This window comes from Alosa pseudoharengus, unplaced genomic scaffold (assembly GCF_046254945.1).
Source record: "Alosa pseudoharengus isolate Yale_2024_CS ecotype anadromous, Long Island Sound unplaced genomic scaffold, YU_APseudo_1.1 YU_APseudo_1.1_scf_1, whole genome shotgun sequence".
Taxonomy (NCBI): domain Eukaryota; kingdom Metazoa; phylum Chordata; class Actinopteri; order Clupeiformes; family Clupeidae; genus Alosa; species Alosa pseudoharengus.
In genome coordinates, this window is record NW_027468564.1 from 50,320,706 (window position 1) to 50,338,274 (window position 17,569).

Genomic DNA, 17,569 nt, shown 5'->3' on the forward strand with positions numbered 1-17,569 from the left:
TAATTAATCGAAATTAATCAGTTATTTTGACAGCCCTAATTTTAACCAATGACCAAACGAAACACCAAACGAAGCTCACCTCTCCCTTCAGTACTCCAAGAGAAACTCCACACAGGGTTTCGTTTTTGTTTGGAGGACAGGCTGCCCCTGCTTTGTTTGTTTCCAGTTTTCAGAGCCTGGGCTGCCTAGAATGTTTTTTACAGTGTATTCAAGGAATGGGCAGCTAGTGGATTGTGATGATTGCTGAATATGACCAAAAATGCTATGTGCTTGAAATCGCTAACACTCGCAGACTGTACCTTTAACTGTACCTTTTTACTTGGGCTCCTGGAGAAGTTTACTTCAAAATGGAGAGCAGGTAGCTGTCTTTTCTGGTGAAGGTTGTGTACATATTCATTGTTTTTACTCATAAATCAATAGAGAGAGCAATAATGTTCCATAAAATTATAGCGGTAGAACAGGCCTTCAATAATTCTTGAATGGTATGTGCCTTTAATGAGACTATAAATATATTGGGGTGCTTTGTGAGTAAGGTCCATCATTGTCAGACAGTGAGGCAGAGTGCTTTTATGGGTGTCCGTGGAGACTTGGAACTGATGAGATGAGAAAGGGCAGTAATGCAACTGAAACGGCAGACAATGAAACGGACATGTAAGGCTGGTTAATGACAGATAGATAGATAGATAGATAGATAGATACTTTATTGATCCCCAGGGGAAATTCAAGTGATCCCCAGGGGAAATTCAGTGAAATTCAATGAAAATCAGTGATGCCCTCATCCATTTATGATCTCCATTTATGATACATTTTATGGATGGAATGAGGTGTGAGTGTGAGTGTGTGTGTGTATGTGTGTGTGTGTTTGTGTTAGTATGTGTCAGTGTTTTACAGTCAGTTTGGCAGAGAATAAGGTAAACTGGTGTGGAATTAGGTGTGTGTGTGTGTGTGTCAGTGTTTTACAGTCAGTTGAGTAGAGAATAAGGTAAACTGTGTGTGGAATTAGGTGTGTGTGTGTGTGTCAGTGTTTTACAGTCAGTTTAGTAGAGAATAAGGTAAACTGTGTGTGTTTGTCGCCTTTTCTCTTCTGTCTGTGTAAGGAATTCAATACACAATCCAGTACTTGATTGGTCCAGGAAGTTAGATTACACAAATGATGTGCAAATAGAGCATGCATCTCCAGTGTCCCAGGCATTCATGTTGTGCTTCTTTCTAAGTGCCTTTGTTATCTTCCATTCGGTGTTGGTCATGATGCATGAACGCTGCGGAGTCCATTCAAAAGAGCAAATCTGTGATGGTTCAAAAAATGTGCCATTTAGTTTTCAGCAGACAATCCAAGGGCCTATCCAATCATTCTGGACCACTTATCTGATGCACACACACACACACACACACACACACAAATACACTCAAACAGCACAAACACATCCACACACATAAATATACACACACACACACACAAATACACTCAAACAGCACAAACACATCCATGCACATAAATACACACACACACACACACACACACACACACACACACACAAATACACTCAAACAGCACAAACACATCCACGCACATAAATACACACACACACACACATGGCCACACTAAACATGGTTTCAGTCTGTCAAGTTTTGTTATCTGTAGGTTACAGAGAATGAGCATGAAGGATAAACCGTGAGACGGCGGAGCCTGAGAGGGAGGCGCTCCAAGGAGAGTATATTTTTGTAATAATCTTCAACAAAAACCCTATAATCCCCTGCAGGTGAAGGAGGAAATCACAGGTTGCTTGTCAAAGCGCTATGGAAACAGCTGGACAGGAAATCAATAGCCCATTATACCATCACAACTGCAACAAATCAGCCACCCACACCTAACAACCACAAACAATCACACACAACCACCACTAAAAAAACACGCACACACGCACACACACGCATACACAGACACACATATACACACACACACCACCAGGACCACCACCTCCTACAAGCCCTTGCGATTCTCTGTACTTTTCAAGCAATCTGTCATTATATCCCAAAGCTCCCTGTCATCCTCCTCAAGATGTGAACATTGGTTTCCTCCTATTTACACTGGCCTCCCAGCATGTCTCGCTGTGACGCCACGGGTCATAGCTTAGTATGACTAACACGGCGAAACCATCCACCTTAAGTGCTTTCAGTCGTGGAAGCTACAATGTCACGCTACGGCTACCTGGTCTATAACGATAAAGCTCCTCGGCGACACTTGGTTGGTGTCACTTGATTGGCTGAGGCCCGTTAAAAAAGTAGTGGTCAAGGGTTCTGTCCTGTCAGATCACGGGGACATTTTGGGCCTTTTGGGCCATCAGACATGCTGCTGTTTGCGCTATTGTTGCATCCTGTGTTGATGCTCCTTGCACTTCTCCTCTCTCTGACCTGCTACAGCTGCGCATGTGGATGACCGGTCGGTTTGACCAGCGGATCAGGGTTGCTCGTGAGTCATAGCGGATACTAACGGCATGTGTGCTGGATAACACAGAGAAGACCCTCCTCCCCCACACTCTGCCGTGAGGCGGGAGATGATGTTTGCACTTCTCCGCCTGCGTGTTGACACAGTAAATCAAAAGGTAGCTCAAGGGAAACCTCCACTTTCAAAATGTGATTGATTGATATTTGCCAGCATCTATCTCATCTTCCCATTCTCTCTCACTCTGTCTCTCTCTCTCTCTCTCTCTCACTCACTCTCTCTAGCTACCTGTCTCTTGCAATTGTGTTGTAGGCTATGAAAGGGCACTCGTTTGAGAGATCCAACTTTCCGTTTGAAATTGTCAGAGTTCATATCGAGCGGCTTTGTGCCAGTCTACCTGATGTGTGTGTGTGTGTGTGTGTGTGTATCCTTATTTGTTTAGTTTGAATAAGCTGTCTTGTCTGCCATGCCACCTTGATCTCATAGTCCCCACATAATTATACCACTGCCTGTGACCACAGAATGGCTGACTGCAGTTGTCACCTGTAGAGCAGACTGCTATTGGGGCCTCCTTAAGCACTACATAGTCACAGGGACTTGATTTGTCTGAAAGGAGTAGACATGTAAAGTCTATTCATGTACTGTAATCACTGTCTTTTATCTGGACATCTGATTCGTGGTCACAGTATGAAAGGCGAGCTCACACAGGTCTCTGACCAGAGCTGCTCAGCTGTCTGAAAGTGCTTTTGTGTGCTTGCTTTTCTTGCAAAGTTAACATTCTCAGTCTTACATCACGTGCAACAGACACTGAACTTAAAGTGCCCATATTATGACTATTTTTCAACAAGTTAAAATAGGTCTATGAGTTCCAGAAAACATGTTTCTGAAGTTGTTTGCTGGAAATAGCTTGTAGGAAAAAAATCTTACCTACCTCTATTACACTCTTTTTCAGTCAAAGTGTGCTGTTTCTGCTGCTCATTACATATTAATGAGCTGCTGCTCACTTACCCACACCCCACTCCATTACAGTTTTTTCTGAATGCTTAAACAAATTTTTTGTAACTATGGCTTTTTTTGCAAAACTCTACACACAAATGGCAAAACCACTCACTGAGTTCGCAGAACTAAAAGCACAAACACTGCTTTGCACTCAGTTTGCAATTTTGTAACACACACTTTGCACAACTGTAGGCACAATGGCTATTATTTACACTATTTTGTCAACTCTCTGGCACACTTTCTCATGTGAAAACTGTTTTAGATAATTAGTTCACTTTGCAATCAGCCTAAGCACTATAAATAAGCCACAGGTAATGTACAATGGGTACAATGGAGTGAGCAGGAAGAGTGAGAAGAGAAAGAAATAGCCCTTTTACAGACAAAAAAACAGTCTACATGTGGGGATATTGTCATGTCAGGCCTGGATACGGCATTCCAGAATATATTTTTCCCGGTGCCTTGGACTAGGACATTGCATGTGATGTAGACAGAATTTTGAGAGAGACGACCCGATGTAGACTGATTTGTTTTGTCTCAGTGAAATGCTATTTTGTGTTTTAACTTGGAAAAACACACTTGTGTTTGTTTTGATGTGTGTAAATAAACACTACTGTAATACTTGAAGTTTGGATCCCTGTATGTTTACAGAACTAAGACAAAAGTATGAGCTCAAATTGACATAGTCTACCTTGTGCACAGAGAAAGCAAAAGCCAGATGTGTTTTATATTCATACCATCAGTGTGTTGTTGGCACATTGTGTGCTTACTATTGTGATGGCTTGTGTTTACTGTTAGATACGAAAACACCATTTTTACGAAGGTGTGAAGAGTTAAGCAAGGTGTGTTAGCTTTTGCAAGAGAACTACAATCTTTTGCTGATTGGGTGAGAGGTTTTGCCATTTGTGTGTAGAGTTTTGCAAAAAAAGCCATAGTTACAAAAAATGTGCTTAAGCAATCAGAAAAAAATGTAACTGTTACCAGGGTCATTCGTGCCAAATCAGCAAATCCTTCCAGCCTCGCCTGACCATCTTGGCTTTGCTTCATTCTTTATGTCAATAATGCTAAATATTACCCAACAACTACTGTGCAAAGGTTTAAGCTTGTATCTACATTATTTTCTGAGATATGTAGGCTTAAAAACAGTTGAACTTGTAGGCTTGGTGTGGAGAGGTGGGGTTGATTATGCAACGTTTGAAACACGCAATTCAAAATCCCCTAACATCTACTATACCTTCGTTTTACATAGTATAGCCCGTAGCTAACACTTAGCCTACCATAATCTCTATGCAAAACAGTTAGCTTGCTAGCTAGCTATCTAACAGTGGAACTTCAGTAGCCTACAACATAAGCTTAGCTATCTCACCTAGTTGTAGGAAATATGTAAGTGATGGAATTAGAATGAATCCCATGAACAAACAGATAACTCTTACACCAACCTTATTTTGTGCCTTTTATTCACGTTTGTTCAACGATTTAGTATAAATCCTTTCCCCTGCCCACTTCGATGCAGCTCCATAGGTTTCCATTATATTTACGTAACGTTTGCCCTAAAACAGGGGTCTCAAACACCCGGCCCGCGGGCCAAATCCGGCCCGCGTCCTGCCCAATTCCGGCCCGCGATGTATGACAAAATAATTATGTAATCCGGCCCTTGAGGTTATTAATTGCGACAAACAACGATACTGATTAAAATAGACGATAGATCCAGGTACGGTGACAAATCTCATTTGCAGGCCTACTCTGCTCCACTATGTGCAAGACATGCTTGACAGCTTGATTCAAACCCAAAATCGCTGCGCAAAGTTTTCAGGAAATACTACACGCGAGAAACACAAAGACGTGCATATGTAATGACGCGGAAGCGAAGCGATGCAGGCCATAGTGTTGCAGAAATTGAAGCAGAAATTAAGCAGAAATAGGCCTACACCAAATGTTGAAAAACGTTCACGTGTGATGAAGTCTTAGGTAAGCTATGTTATTCACCTATTCTAATTCTGAAGGAGAATATCCTTTTGGAGATTATGATCGATCGTCTATGACAGTGATAGTCACGGTGCGTCTGTGAATGGTGGTGCGTGTATACAACGGTGTCCACTAAGCATACCATGCTTGTTTCGACCCTCTGCCCAACATAGCTTGGAGGTTGCAGTGGTAATCGTGATGAGTGTCCGTAATGGATGTGGTACAGACAGCAGGGCTAGTAGAAATAGGGCTCTAAAGAACTACAAAGTCACCCGCAATATGATGCGAACTTCTGGGTACTGCAGATTACCCGCGATAAGAACTGTTTGACCAGAATACTTTATTGTAGGCCTATATTGTAGTAATCTATTACTAAACCACAACATCTTAGGTGTTGGTATACATCTTAGGTGTTTTCCTGTTAATTTGTTATGTGGGTAATATGAAAAAAGGAAAGTAAACCTGTCCAGTATTTACTGAAAGGTGCATAATTTGAGGTGCTTGCCATCCAGTGACAAATTAGATGGGTAAATTTACCCCCTTCATAAACTTTTGTTTTACTCAAAGATTTTTACATTTACAGTAGGACTTTATCTGTGACCACTTTCAAGCCATGGCCTTTTGAAATTTGATATAAAAATCCAATGGTGTTGCTTTCTTAACCCTGATGCCTAGTTTGCCAGGTTTAAAAAAGAGAGGAAATATTTTTATTTGGTGTGAAACACACACACATACCTGTTTTTATGTTTTTCATTTATTGTATAATTTGTATTAATATTTATTTTATCATTATTTTATTTATAAGCTAAGGTTGCTAGCACAGGTGTCTAAAACTAGATAAAAACACTTGCACTTTCTGTTTGCAGTTTTGTGTGGTATTTGAAAAAAAGAACATTGCATTTTCAGAAATAGCCGGCCCTCCAATCAGATGACGTTGGCAGAATTGGCCCCCAGCTCATTTGAGTTTGAGACCCCTGCCCTAAAAGGAGGTGGTGGGTGGGAATATTGAAATGTTTCAGCTTGTGACGTCAAAAGCCTTGCCGATTTTGACCAGCTCACCCTGGAGGCTGAAGGCAGGATACATCCAGAAACCCTTATCTTAATCAAAACAGCATGGATGTTTTTTTTTTCCAAGTTTGTATGCGTGTGGAAGCACCAGAGACACACAATAACACACCAAATCCCAGAAAAAGTGATTTTTTCATAATATGGGCACTTTAAGAGGGAGCCTATAGGCTATGTGGCTGCTATGTGTGACTGACTGGCTATACGTGTGGCTGGCTATACATATAGCTGCTATATGTGTGACTGACTGGCTATACGTGTGGCTGCTATATAGCTGCTATATGTGTGACTGACTGGCTATACGTGTGGCCAGGGTCGGACTGGGAGCAAAATTCGGCCCTGGCAATTTTCTCCTGGACCGGCCCACCACTAGCCTGGCGGGCCATTCTATATCATTGAAATGTATAGTCTGGAATCGAATCATTCACCTGCTTAATCCAAGGGGCGGGCAGAGAATTGTCTTTCAAACTGCCTAGGCATGCAATAGGCCAGCGCTACGACCATATCCGTATCCGGTCGGCAAAACGGCAAATACATCCTTCTTCGAAAGGAATGACTTAAGTGCATTGTGTTGCTCTACTTTCAAAGAAAAGCACAAGTCCAACTCCTCCAAAGTTGACGTCAACGCCGATTCAAACAACCGCTCTTCGTTCGCCATAGCCACCTTCCTTGTTGTTCACCGTCGCAGGATGTCGTTATCCTGTTAAGCCCGCCTTAAGTGATTGGAGAACATCCACGGTGTTAAGCCAATAGAAATTCCTATGGTTCGATACTAGACGTACAGGCTGAGCAAATTAATTTGCCGCCGCTAGGGTGCGTCTAGATTTCTAGGCTAGCCCACCACTGGACCGACGACCCCCCCCCCCAAAAAAAAAAAAAAAAAATCCCCCCCGATTCCCCCCATAAATAACAAACACACAGTATTATAGGCCTACTGTAGCAACACTTCATAAACTGAACCCAAACATTTACATTTGGACCTGGATTATTTTTTTTTTTAATTATGGCTAATCACACCGTTTTAAAGTGATTTGAAATTGAGAGGGACAGGATTCAGGGATAGGCTACTAAAGACATGCTCATCTTCTGTCTGTCTCACGTCATGTTACCCCATGCATTAAACCACATGTCACTGCTTGACTAAATGAAAAATATAGGCTACTGAACATGGACATCGTCATACAGTAGTTCAAGGCCGTAGTCATGATGTCAACATTGGGGGGGACCAAATCTGTGTTGGGGTCTGAGGGACCCCCAAACAGAATGCCCCCCCCCCCCCCCATGAGTTTTGTGAAAAGAGAAGGGTGGAGAAGAAGCAACTTCACTGGTCCATCCATGGACCTGTGACTCCATTTGTGTTCAAAATGTATACTTTAAAAGAAATTACAAACTAGAGTATCTTTTGATAACCTCTATATTACACAGAATGTGGTTCTTTGACTTATTATTTACACCTGAAGATTTTTTTAAACTAAGGCTTAGACTCATGGAGCCTAATAAGATTTTGTCTTTTAATTTAGATTTTATTATGCTGGCGGCTAATCACACAATTTTAACGTAGTTTGAAAGGGACAGGATTCAGGAATAGGCTACTAAGACAGGCCCCTCTTCTGTCTGACTCACCTCATGTTACCCCTGTATGCATTATAGACTGGCTTCTGACAGAAATGACGTTTTGTGCCAACATGTAGAAACACTAGGCCTACTACAGCCTTTAATTGGTGAATGGAGGTGCAAATTTCTTTCTTTGGTTATTGCCCGCGATTCACATTAACTATCACGTATTGTAAACGTCGCCACATTTGATCACGTTTTGCCTGCATGGATGCGCGATTGAGTGCACATCTAAATAATATGCAAGATGCAACAATCATTTCTAAGAGGCCTACACGGTAATTTCTGGCATTACTACTAGCATATGAATGCATTATTGATGTTGAAAGACGTGAAAGAAATGACACAGGCTTGCACAAATTCATCATTTAAAATAAAACGTTTCACTTTCGCTATCATTGCGAGAATAGGCTACAATATGGAAAATGTTCCCTTTCAGTCTAATCGGCTCCAAACATGTATGGGATTTCTTTAGCCTGTGCTACACCTTTCCAAGAAGTTTTGTGAAAATTGTTCCGGTAGCTTTTGCGATATTGTTGACAGCCCTACCTCACCGCAGTAGGGTGCAGTAAATGGAAGCTTTTGATAGCGCACGCCACTAACGAAAAACGGAAAATCACCAGGACAAACCACTCAGGGGTGTAGGCTACTCTGGAACCATAGGTCACTAATTTGTGCGTTATTTACGTTTGATTACATTTCAGATACGTGTTGGTTTCCTGTAGGCCTAGTATAGCGCTTTATTCTTTCTTTATTTTTCTATGTCCGAATATTGGGGGGGACATTTTGGTCATATTTGAATATTGGGGGGGACACGTCCCCCTCAATGTCTATGGTGACTACGGCCCTGCAGTAGTTGACCGAAATTACGTTTTGTGCCAACATGTTGTAGAAACACAAACACAGTATTTGGTGCAAATCTTCTCCTTTACTTGTAGTCCGCGATTAACATTAACTGTAGGCTATCACCACAACTGTAGACTATACTAAACGTTTTTGCCCTAGTTTGTGTGCCGTCATCACATTTTGCAAAATTAGGCTACCTTCGTTACTAACCTACCAGTTGATACTACTTTTCACCTGCATCGACTCGCGATTGATTAGTGCATCTAATGTAACACCCGGTGGAGACCACTTTCCAAGTTTCACTTTCACTGCAACCCGATCACACTCGCCATGCGTATGATTCCGGACGCAAACCTGTGCACGCCAATGCGTACAGTAATGTACGCAATTGTCAATAATTCGCACATGCGCGATAGCCTGAAATAGGCTTCCTCGAGCTTGCAATGGTTTTCACAGGTAGGCTACAGTAGGCTAGCTTAAATCCGTTCATTTGCTCGTGTTTGCTATTGTTTCTGTTTCAAAATGTGTGTTTAAACTGCTACCCTATTTTAGTTGGATAACATGACCTATCACGCACATCTGTAGGATATTTAATATTTATTGGCGATAGTGTTTTGTTTTTTTAATTGGTATAAGCGAGCGTGCCTTTAATAGGCTACGAGCGAGCCTAATTTTAATAATAATAGCCTGGTAAAGCTGTAATATTTTAATTTGAGCCTTGTTAAACATCCGCGATATATTTAGTAGTTTGTTTGAGATTTGTGGACTGTTTGGAAGGTGACTGCTATAAAGTTCTCGGACATACTTTTTTAAAAAAGTGGCGAAAGTCCAGTTCAAATCGGAGAAATTTTCCATCACGTCCTATATTGATGTCATTAGTTTGCGACATAATTGTTCACTCCTCGGCTGCCGCAGCCCAGATGGATGCATAGGGATGGATGTTGTGGTCAGCCTTGGTAAATTGGTACAAAAGTATGTCTTTTTTCGTGGTCAGTTAAACTCCTGTTCTGCCTTGTTCGCTTCCAAGTTTTGCAAGTATAAGAAAACAAGGATCACGTCAATAGGCCTAGGTTTTAAGACAACAGCTGGCAGCAGTCTGCCTGCCCCGTGTCTTACCATGCCGCCGGTGATGTAAGTAAGCAATGTCCCGTTTAATGTCAATATAACTTACTGTTCACCTTGATAGTTGGCTATTGGGTAATGTTTCCATTTTCTTTTCTAGTGTACTTTGATAAGAAAACGAAACATTTTCAATGATGGAATGGATCATTCTATACACATCGATGTTACATGCACGCAATGAAAAAGCTAATAAGCTAGCGCTGGCAATGGCAATAGGCAAACTTCATCAAAATGGACAGTTCAAAACAAACGTTGAATCTTATCATTCTCTGTTGCAGTACCTTAGAAGAGATGGATATTATAACAATATTGCAGTATTACTACAATATTTCTTCAAATAAATCAACTGGCCGATACAATACTGCACTGAGGTAGCCATCTAGTCATGAGTTTGTGGTTATAGCTGTTGAGATGCCCAGCTGTTATGGGGAAACAAAAATAACATGGCACCAAAGAATTGTCTTGTTTACAGGGCAATCCATGTATTAGTGAACACATGATGATTTCCTGTGGCCCAGTGGTCAGATAAATAAATGAATGAATTATTGAAAAAAATATTCTTCCCCTTTCAGAAAGAAGCTGTTCTGATGTGTTTTCCTTTCCACCCCAAATCCCTATCCCACATAATTTGACCAGTGGTCCTTGGTATGTCCATCTTGCATTTGCATTGAACACATTCATATTTTTTATTTTCTTTCTCTCAAAATGTATTGCTCGGCATTCTTCGGACATTCGACTCTGGCAGTGATTGTAAGTTGGAAGAGGTTAGCAATGTAAGGAAGGGTATAGTACATATGATTTAATCTGGAGTGTTCAGTAGTATATATTATTTTAACCTGAGTGTCCAGTGTTCAGAAATCAGTCTTAGAATTAATATATAAGACTACTATAGAAATACTATAGCGTCTAGAATATTATAGAGGTATTACAACATCACAGAATTATGTTATGTTCCGCTTGTGTTGTCCTGCTGTGGCTGTCTGTTGTTGTTGTTGTTGTTGTTGTTCTGTGGTGTATGTGTTGTTGTGTGTGCAATTGTTGTGTGTATTTTTGGTGGGCTGATGGTTGTTGTTGACTGTTTTTGAAAAAAGAACACTAACTGTAGGCATAATTGCTCTTGGATGGGGATTTAAAGCAAGGTTCCTATTGATCTCTTTCAGATAATGTGGCCTCTTCATTTTCAACTGGGAAGGACCTGCATGGACTTGAGAATACAGAGCCAATCGGTATGTACAGTATTAGACACACACACACACTCACTCACTCACTCACTCACTCACACACACGCACTCTCTCAGAGGAATCAACGCTGTTACACCTATCCTGTAGATGTCAATTAATATGAATTAAGACATGTCACACCTTCCTATTTACTATGGTACATCATATTCAGAAAATACATAGTTTTCATGGCTGCAACTGCTTTGCCTTTGTGTTGGAGCTCAAAACATCAAATGCCCCATTCATTCGCCAATATACAAAATAGAAAAATAATTTTTTTGCAGACACAATGCTTTGCGTTACAGCTAGAGGGATGAAACTTTGCACACTCCATGTGGGTCATGTGCAGAAGGTCTGACTAGAATTTCAGTTCGTAGCTCCATGCTACCACCCAAAACTCCACCTCTGAAGTGGGAGTGGTCAACTTTTTTAAAGTTTTTCCTTCACAGTTTTTTTTGTTAGTGTCTCAGAGATCCCACCTTTGGAGCAGTTGTCAGGGGCCTCAAGGCGGTGCCGTTCGTCTTGGTCCCATCCCTCTAGCACCTAGCGTTACCGCGCCAGAAGAGAGAAACCTTGTACGTTTCGAACAGTTTATCTCCTTCCGGGAATAATCCACCGACTCCAAACTGAGCCTGGCTTGTTTGTGATGTCCCGTTGTTCAACATATTCTGATTTCATACTTATCAGACCAACAAAAGTGAGTTTTTTTGGCTAAAAATGTAAAAATGGCTAAACGTTAGCAATTCCACTGCTTTGTTATTTTGCATAGCAACCACCATATGTACCCTAGCAACACCGAAGCAACCACCTTAATTACCCTAGCAACACCCTAGCAACCATCTTAATTACCATAGGAACCGCTTGAATAATGTCAAGCTAGCAACCACTATAGCAACCAAGATGCTTACCCTAACAACCACCATAGCAACCATGTTATTTTGCATAGCAACCACCATATCTACCCTAGCAACACCATAGCAACCATTCAAATTACCCTAGCAACAACCTAGCAACCACCATAATATGACCATAGTAACCACCATAGCAATGCCATTACTGACCTGACCAACATATGTGTGTTTTTTGGCTAAAAATTGAAAAATGGCTTAATGTTAAATAGTCAAAAAATATTTTTTTGCAGACACAATGCTTTGCGTTACAGCTAGAGGGATGAAACTTTGCACACTCCATGCGGGTCATGTGCAGAAGGTCTGACTTGAATTTCAGCCTCGTAGCTCCATGCTACCACCCAAAACACCTCTGAAATGGGAGTGGTCAACTTTTTTTATGTTTTTCCTTCACAGTTTTTTTTGTGGGTGTCTCAGAGATCCCACCTTTGGAGCAGTTGTCAGGGGCCTCAAGGCTGTGCTGTGCCTCTTGGTCCCATCCCTCTAGCACCTAGCGTTACCGTGCCAGAAGAGGTAAACCTTGTACGTTTCGAACCGTTTATCTCCTAACGGGAATAATCCACCGACTCCAAACTGAGCCTGGCTTGTTTGTGATGTCCCGTTGTTCAACATATTCTGATTTCATACTTATCGGACCAACATAAGTGAGTTTTTTTTTGGCTAAAAATGTAAAAATGGCTAAACGTTAGCAATTCCACTTCTTTGTTATTTTGCATAGCAACCACCATATGTACCCTAGCAACACCCAAGCAACCACCTTAATTACCCTAGCAACACCCTAGCAACCATCTTAATTACCCTAGCAACCACTTGAATAATGTCAAGCTAGCAACCACCATAGCAACCAACATGCTTACCCTAACAACCACCATAGCAACCATGTTATTTTGCATAGCAACCACCATATCTACCCTAGCAACACCATAGCAACCATTCAAATTACCCTAGCAACAACCTAGCAACCACCATAATATGACCATAGTAACCACCATAGCAATGCCATTACTGACCTGACCAACATATGTGTGTTTTTTGGCTAAAAATTGAAAAATGGCTTCATGTTAAAGGAACACGCCACCCAAAATCAGTAGTAATATATGTTCTTACCTTAACTTTCACGAGTTGAGTCATACCTCTCCCGCGCCGGTAAGTGCACTCAAACGCTCTGTCGCGCGGCGCGAATGTGTTAGCATGTTGCTATGCTAGCGGGCTCTGCCGTGGCCGTAGAGAGAGGAACATAGCAGTAATCAAACACCTCCACATTATTAATATTATTAACACCTAATTGTAGATCCTATCCACCACAGAGTTTAGAATCCATGCTGGATCGACCCTCAGCCTCTCCCTCTCCTCTGAGCGAGAGAGAGGCACACACACTAGAGATGCGCTGATGGGCTATTATTTCAACCATAACTGCATTGCAAAACTTATCATCCATCAGCACCAAAGTTTGTTGCATTAGATCAGTCTTTCTAGAACAGGCAAGGGCTTTCTAGCCTCACGTCAGCAGCGCTGCATCACCCATATAGGCTAGCCTACATTAAAACAACGGATGGTGGGCGGGTGCGGTTTTGAAAATTGGTCAACAAACTTTGGTGCTGATGGATGGCTGATGGATGATAAGTTTTGCTATGCAGTTATGGTTGAAATAATAGCCCATCAGCGCATCTCTAGTGTGTGTGCCTCTCTCTTGCTCAGAGGGGAGGGAGAGGCTGAGGGTCGATCCAGCATGGATTCTAAACTCTGTGGTGGATAGGATCTACAATTAGGTGTTAATAATATTACCACGCTAGGTCGAAGTACTCCCAAGTGCTATTGCGCCACACATTGTAGTTCTCCTGTTTATTCGCTTGGAAAATCGCCACGTTTCATGTTGTGTGACGTACACATTTTTATCAACTACTCGTGCAACTGTATTTAAGTAGGGAAAATGTGGAGGTGTTTGATTACTGCTATGTTCCTCTCTCTACGGCCACGGCAGAGCCCGCTAGCATAGCAACATGCTAACACATTCGTGCCGCGCGACAGAGCGTTTGAGTGCACCTACCGGCGCGGGAGAGGTATGACTCAACTCGTGAAAGTTAAGGTAAGAACATATATTACTACTGATTTTGGGTGGCGTGTTCCTTTAAATAGTCAAAAAATAATTTTTTGCAGACACAATGCTTTGCGTTACAGCTAGAGGGATGAAACTTTGCACACTCCATGCGGGTCATGTGCAGAAGGTCTGACTTGAATTTCAGCCTCGTAGCTCCATGCTACCACCCAAAACTCCACCTCTGAAATGGGAGTGGTCAACTTTTTTTATGTTTTTCCTTCACAGTTTTTTTTGTGGGTGTCTCAGAGATCCCACCTTTGGAGCAGTTGTCAGGGGCCTCAAGGCGGTGCCGTGCCTCTTGGTCCCATCCCTCTACCACCTAGCGTTACCGTGCCAGAAGAGGTAAATCGTGTACGTTTCGAACCGTTTATCTCCTTCCGGGAATAATCCACCGACTCCAAACTGAGCCTGGCTTGTTTGTGATGTCCCGTTGTTCAACATATTCTGATTTCATACTTATCGGATCAACATAAGTGAGTTTTTTGGCTAAAAATGTAAAAATGGCTAAACGTTAGCAATTCCACTGCTTTGTTATTTGGTATTGCAACCACCATATGTACCCTAGCAACACCCAAGCAACCACCTTAATTACCCTAGCAACATCCTAGCAACCATCTTAATTACCCTAGCAACCACTTGAATAATGTCAAGCTAGCAACCACCATATCAACCAACATGCCTACCCTAACAACCACCATAGCAACCATGTTATTTTGCATAGCAACCACCATATCTACCCTAGCAACACCACCAGCATATATTTTCTAACAGTTTTACCTTTACATCCTGCAGAAGTTCAAGAGGGATCTCTCGTATGCAGTGCTGCTCCTTTGCCTCATCAAGGTGAGACATGTCTAACCTACAGTATATTCCACCCTTATGTTTGCTTAATCTCATTCTGGCATATGGTTTTATTAAGCACTAAAAACTACCTGCACTCGTCACGTCACTCTGAACAGTGATCTCATCCTGGCATATGGTTTTATTAATCACACAGAAGGGAGGAATATAACTTATTATAGCTTAAATCACATCTCCACACTACAGGCGTTCAAAAAATATATAATTTAGGCTATCTACGGTAGGTACGGTTATGGTAGGTATGGTTATGGATATGGTTTGCATGGCTGAAACTGCTTTGCCTTTGAGTTGGAGCTCAAAACGTATCATATGTGTACCTCGTTCGCCAATATGCAAAATAGAGCCATGTATAGATTTATGTCCTCCAAAGTTTGCAGGAAAGTGGGACATGTCCTATTGTATGTTAAATCACACCTACAACTGATCGATCGTATGATATGCAAAAGTCTGCAGGAAAGTAGGTCAGGCTTTCAGAATATATACAGTGGGACATGTCTCAATTCATGTTAAATGTTAAATCATTTTCTTCATAATTAAAGGTTTGAAGGGACAGAGGACGGTGGTGCAAAAGAGAAGGAGGGCCAGCCGGGCCTCGTGGAGTTCAATCACTGGCAGGGTATTTTTTAGCCTGACAGTGTAGCTGTAATGTTAAAGTTGGTGACTTTGGAGAGCTAGACGGTAAAGATGTGCACCCGCTAATATTGGGTACAGTGAAGAAAGAAAGGGAGGGAGGCTGCTTTTAAAAGAGAGGTAAAGTATAATTTTTTTACGGGTGCGAAATCACGATAAATGACCGGCAAAACCCTACTGCTGAACAAACTAGCCATGAAGATGAACAATTTTTCAGCATGTTCTAGTTGGAATATAGTAGGCTAGAAGCTAATGTAATAGTGTTATTTGATGCGATATCCCGTGATATTTTAGAGGAGGCTGCGCTTCCCCTGTAGTCTTAGAGCAATCGCCTCTAGATTAGATCTATCGAAGATGACATTCAATGGAAGAACAATTATTTTAGTATGGTCACAATCTGGCCCTGAGTTTTGATACAAATTATATTGACATGGCAACACAAACCTAATTGATAATGGATTTTAAGGGGGGGGGGGTTAACCCTAGATTACGGTTCATTTAGGGCCAAAGTATCTTGAGGCCTTTTGGACCAATGACAGGAAGGCTGAGCTGCTGAACATATATACTCTATATATACACTAATAGGGGTGTGTCAAGTGGTATGTATAAATGAAAGTGGTGTTAAGGTTTGTTTTTGTGTCAATCCTTTCTTGAAGTTCAGAAAAGGAACCTTAACATTTGTTTTTAATGACACTGAGCGTACTGTCTTACAGATGCTTTGGGGGGTGAGAGGCCGTACGTTGACCCTGATATCAGTGGCACACATTGCCGGATGGCAATTGGCCGTCTGATAAAAGAACATGGTATGACTGGCATTCTATGTTTTCAATTTCCTTATTTAAAGATCAAAATGATGCAGACTACTGAATCTGATTACACTTTAACACCCTTCTATCTCAGCACTGAGTCAGGGTTTGTCTCGGCCTGAATATCTGCCACAACACAGGCCGCCTTGGTGGCCTGAGGAGTTGCCCTTTGCCTCAGCCAGTGACGGTACGTTAATATTGAATAACCAGCTATTACTGTTTCGACTGCATGCACACAGCTGTTGCAACATGATTTGACTTTAACTTTGTTTCTCACTATGGTCATTTTGATACACTTTGATGCATTTTTTAAAGGAAAAGGTGAAGGGCGTAAAGCTTTCACTGCTGAAAAGCTGAGGCAGGTGGTACACTCATACAATATATTGTATTACAATCTCCAGGTATATATACAATTGTATGAACCTGTCTAAAACCTTTTGCATACCAGTGTGTTTTACAGACTAAAACAGATTTGTACATACATATCTAACAATAATGCGCTTTTCCTTTAATCTGTTGAGCTGCAGCAATCTGTTGAGGCACCACCATCACCCCCATCACCAGCACCAGCAACGACCCCCCACCCACCCCCATGATGCAAGGGCGCTGGGCACCAGCAGCAGCATCACCACTTCCAGCCTTTAATGCAGATTTCAATCTCCAGGTATATATGTACAATTGTATCAAGCTGTCTAAATTGCTGTAGTTTTGCTTCATTCCTTAAAAACACAGAAAATACTTAAAAAGAGAAGGATGAATGATTTCAAGTGCAACCATTGTGTTTAAAGACATTTGTACATACATATCTAACAACGATGCGCTTTTCCCTTAGTCAGAGAATGTGCAGCAGTTTGTTGAGGCACCACCAGCAACAGTAGCAGTACCAGCTGCAGCTGCAGCTGTGTCAGTGGCAGGAGCAGCACCAACAGCAGCACAAACACCATCAGCACCACAAACACCCAATGCAATAACAATAAAGGCATTCATTCATTTA

The 17,569-nt window shown here is 41.7% G+C and overlaps 2 long non-coding RNA genes across 7 annotated transcripts; one reads left to right on the plus strand and one right to left on the minus strand.

The window, feature by feature from the left end:
• Positions 1-684: 684 nt before the first annotated feature.
• On the minus strand, positions 685-5,225 carry LOC143108735 (uncharacterized). The gene is made up of 2 exons (XR_012983789.1): positions 4,879-5,225; positions 685-1,286 (listed from the first exon to the last, which is right to left on the minus strand). It is a non-coding gene; the product is annotated as an uncharacterized LOC143108735 (long non-coding RNA).
• A 4,021-nt stretch (positions 5,226-9,246) lies between these two features.
• On the plus strand, positions 9,247-17,569 carry LOC143131878 (uncharacterized). Of its 6 annotated transcripts, none has more exons than XR_012988234.1 (9): positions 9,247-9,385; positions 10,624-10,696; positions 11,212-11,277; positions 15,071-15,121; positions 16,483-16,572; positions 16,670-16,762; positions 16,891-16,976; positions 17,097-17,239; positions 17,408-17,569. It is a non-coding gene; the product is annotated as an uncharacterized LOC143131878 (long non-coding RNA). The 6 variants fall into 6 exon arrangements; XR_012988232.1 differs by lacking the exon at positions 9,247-9,385 and adding an exon at positions 9,392-10,060; XR_012988233.1 differs by lacking the exon at positions 9,247-9,385 and adding an exon at positions 9,392-10,060 and having other exon boundaries at positions 17,103-17,239.